The 4,531-nt window shown below is 39.6% G+C and overlaps 1 long non-coding RNA gene across 1 annotated transcript; it reads right to left on the reverse strand.

The window, feature by feature from the left end:
- Positions 1-255: 255 nt before the first annotated feature.
- On the reverse strand, positions 256-4,237 carry LOC130737910 (uncharacterized). Its single transcript, XR_009019027.1, has 3 exons — positions 3,607-4,237; positions 3,413-3,506; positions 256-1,997 (listed from the first exon to the last, which is right to left on the reverse strand). It is a non-coding gene; the product is annotated as an uncharacterized LOC130737910 (long non-coding RNA).
- Between the last annotated feature and the right edge of the window lie 294 nt (positions 4,238-4,531).

Below are 4,531 nucleotides of genomic sequence, written 5' to 3' on the forward strand. Positions count from 1 at the left end.
TTGGCTTGGTATGATAACCAAGGCTTAGGCACATTTTACTGGCCTTAGTCGTTTTACGGACGAGGCTTGGTTTCTAGTGGCCACTAGAATTGTCAAGGCTATGTTTGCTCAGTGATGACACTTTCTGATTGCGAAAGCTTTTTGTCATTTTGGGTCATCGCAATAAGAAATTTGTTTAGCAAAGTGTAACGCCCCGAATTTCAGGGGTTACGGTAACAATCTGATAAAATAAATATGCAATGTTTTCCAAAAGGATGTATAAACACGAGTATATTTTTTTTTTCTCAAATGTATTTCCAAAACATGTCATGCATACTCCCAACTACAAAGGGATTTACATCAAGCCTTGAACAAGGCGAGTACCTGAAACCTCAAATATAAATTTCTAAACCCGTTATGCAAGCTTAAACCAATAATGGTTAGCTCTCTAACTCTACACCCGACTATATTCTTCAAGTCTTCCACAGTTCTTCAAGTTCTCCTCTCCGACTCGTACGAAGGTCAAGCTCCGTCGAAGATTCTCCATCGCCTAATAGCGTTAAGCGCTCAAACAACAAGTAGCAAATAGAAAGGGTTAACTCCTGCCATTACCACGTATGAAAGAGAAAAACATGCTATTCAGATATAAGTGCATAACATGGCACATACGCTAGCAACCTAATTCAAGATAGATGACGACATATATTCAACAATATAGATTTAAATCAACTATCAATAACCTCGTCAATTCAGATATCGACAATCCTCAACAATATCAATCAGACAATAACGTCTCGCAAGACGGGACAGTCCTGTGAAAATATTCACTCCACTGTCACTAAGTAACGCCTCGAAGGACGGGATAGTCATGTGAAAATGTCCACTCCACTACCACTTGATAACGTCTCGAAAGACGGGACGATCACGTGGGACAATCACCACCACACCGCCACTTAACGCCACTACGGACGGGACAATCACGTGGGACAATCACCACCACACTGCCACTTTAGGACATCTCGAAAGATGGGACGATCACGTGGGACAATATCCACCACATCGTCACTTCAAAAACTCCAAAACATTCCGATAAATAAGCTATCAATACATTTCAAGGCAAATATCAACAAAATCAACAACATATAATTGAATCAGATAATAACATAATTAACCACATAGAATTAAGGCAGATATAAACATAATCAATTGTTAGTGTCCTATAATGCGACTATATGTTTCTACCAATATGGATCGATCAGCAACGTCTCTCAAGACGGGACGATCACGTGAGACAATCACCACCACACCGCCACTTAACGCCACTACGGACGGGACAATCACGTGGGACAATCACCACCACACTGCCACTTTAGGACATCTCGAAAGATGGGACGATCACGTGGGACAATCACCACCACACCGCCACTTTATAACGCCTTAAAAGACGGGACAATCACGTGGGACAATCACCACCACATTGCCACTTCAAGTTCAAGCCTTAAATGTCGAGTTAGTCAACAACAATCCTCAACCTCAGTAATCACTCGAACAACAGTCTCAAATCCAACAATCAAATCAAGGTAACCACATGTTATTCATAACCTCAACGAACATAAATCAATTCAATGCATACCAACTCAGTTCAATGACAGAAACCAGTAAACGGGCGAAGCCTCTCAGAAAACGGAGACTCACGTCTCAATAAGTTTACTCGGCCGAAGCCTTCAGAAAACATTTGGCACAAGCCTCAGAAACAGTCAATATAAGCAAGCATACAACATTGCAAGCATAATAATCATATTCATCTGCCAATCAATATAAACATCTTCATCTCAAACGCATGCAGTGCGATAAAAGCAGGCAAGACTCAAAGACGCACTAAAACTGAGTTACCCTTACCTTAGCCAATTTCCCTTCCTAAACGGTGACTTCAATTCAATCACGTCTTTGCTTTCCCGTGTCGGCTCGCTTTCTTTTATTCTTTGGCTTCGTCGCCAAGCGCTTCCGTTATTCATACCCTTCATAAGTACACATAGCATAATTACTATTTGAGTTAACCTACTAACTCAAGGTCTAAATCTAGGACTTCAAGAAATTGACCCGAAGCGAACGTATGTTAAACCTAATCCCCATAATGGTTATAACCCATTAGGATCAATTTCAGAAATCAAGACAAGTCGTAATAATGACAACAAACAATAACACAATTTAAGATGCTTCAAAAGCTTTTGACTTACTGAAACGATTTTAAAACCAAATCATATACCTTTGCTAAAGTAGAAAAGTTCACATAACGAATACTTATTCCTCTCGTTTTCCTTAGAGTTCTCAATCTCTAAGAAAGCAAGTTCTAGTCCTCAATTAATCCCTTAATTACATCTAAGTCCTCGAACTTCCAAAGTTTCAATCTAGACCTTCTAAAATCAAGTATTTACAATAAAGCTCATAAACTTCTTGGAATTCAAGATTCAATCCTAAGTCATCTTCCAACATCAAGATTTCCATCACAACTTAATCCATTCTGATTAATACCTTTCGAAGTCTAATTCCTCACTCGGAAATCCAAACTTAATTGTTCTATCTCTATCCAATCTTGTTATTCCTAAGCATCCCTTAACAGCGAGGTAATATTCGAACACTTATTCTATAACACTCAAAAAAACTCGTTTGATTTTCAAAACTTTTCGCAATCGCTTTTTAACGAATAAATGTGCGTAAAGACTCGAACGTTCTTGGTTTTCATAAACGAATAAACAACATACGTAAGTAAGTTTCGAAAGATGTTTTCCTACTCCAAACATTGTAATATAATTTTAAAATGAAAGGTTTTCTCAAACTTTTCCATAAGCAACGCTTTTCGCTTGAAATAAGTGATTTTTTTTCAAAACGAACATCAACTATACTGCGATTTTAGCTAATTTTTAAATACGTCAAATAAACTCCGAAAAATCTAATAATTTTATCCTGACTTCATCTACAGGTTTTGTAAATCCTCATAAATTTTCAAGTCCAAATTCGAAGTACAAAATTCAGGAAAAATCAAATACTACAGCAATTCGTGAGAAACGAGACAGCTTAACCCGTGCTCACTAAAATGCGTGTAACTTGAGCTAGAGAAATCGAAATGACATGAAACCAGTGGCAAAAGTTTGCTAACAGAAAATGCTACAATTTTTATGAAGAACACAGTTCCAAAATCTGAACCGAAACACACGAATTTGGCAGAACAGCGGCTACTACAATCACAAGACAACAGCGGCATAAACTTCTCCTAATCTAATATCGAACCCATGCTCATCCAGAGGTAATCTATACATAAACAACATAACTAACTAAAGATTAACCATCTCAAATGCCCTTACATTTTCAAAAACATTTTCAGCCCCTACAATAATTAAAGCAATACCCAAAACAAAAATATTTCTTTTTCTACCTTAAGCCTCATGGCTAAGGTTCTGAATTTGCTTCCTCCTCTTCTCTAACAGCAGCTTTTGCCTTCCTCTGAGGACCATGAATGTTGAACAACACTGGCACAGTTCAAGCAAGGACTCAGCAGATGAATAAGAGGATTAGAATTAGGGTTTTGAAAGGGGCAAACCAAAACTGGAAGAAATTAGAGTTCCTTACCAAAAATTGATTATCAATTTGACAAGAGGGGAAGGAGAGCTCCACGGTTCTGAGCTCAGTGAGTCCTCCGGCGAGGGTTGGCCGGAGAAGACGGTGGTTGGCGGCGGCTTCCGGCGAAGGTCGTCGGAATTGGAAATTTCTTTAGGGGTTTTGCAGCGCACGGCGAGGGGAGTTCCATGGTGTGGTTGGTTTTTCCAAAAACTCAGTGGTTCGCCGGAGATCGGGCTTTGAAGGTGCGGCTAGGGTTTCATTTTTCTCCTCTGTTCTCTGTTGTTTCTCATCATGTTGGTGATGATGGTGCTCGCGGGACTGAAGGAGGTGGCGGCGTCACCGTGGCTGCTGGCTAGCTTGGGTGATGCCATGGTGGTTTGCACATGGAAGGAGAAGAAGAGAAAGATCAGGACAGGAACGATGGTGATGGTGGCGTGACCGGTGGCGGTTCGTGTGAGCAGAGGGAGCGGTGATGGTGGCGGCTGCCATGAGAGGAAGAAGAAGATGATGTTGAGGTGCTTAGGTTTTCTGAAGAAGTAAAATGAAGAAGAAGATAAGAGAAGAAGAAGACAGAAAACGAGCGTGAGAGGAAGAGAGTGTACGCGTGAGGGAGAAAGAAAAGAGAGTGAGAGAAAAGTTAATTCTGATTGGGTGGGGTGGGACCCACGCAAGAGAGAGAAAGTGATAGGAAAAATTGAATGTGTGGTGAGGATGAGAGGAAGTGATGTGGAATTTGAATTTGAATGAGTGGTTGAGGGAAAAAAAGGAATAAAAGATATTATTTTATGATAGGCTATCACAAGTAAATAAGAAAGGTGACCTGTTAGCGCAGGTCATCTCTTCATAAAGGAAAAAACTAACTTGGGAATATAATTACCTAAATTTAAAATAGAATAATACACACAAAATAATTAATACGTCGAAAATAAATCAA

The sequence above is a fragment of the Lotus japonicus genome, chromosome 2 (assembly GCF_012489685.1).
Source record: "Lotus japonicus ecotype B-129 chromosome 2, LjGifu_v1.2".
NCBI classification, from domain to species: Eukaryota; Viridiplantae; Streptophyta; class Magnoliopsida; order Fabales; family Fabaceae; genus Lotus; species Lotus japonicus.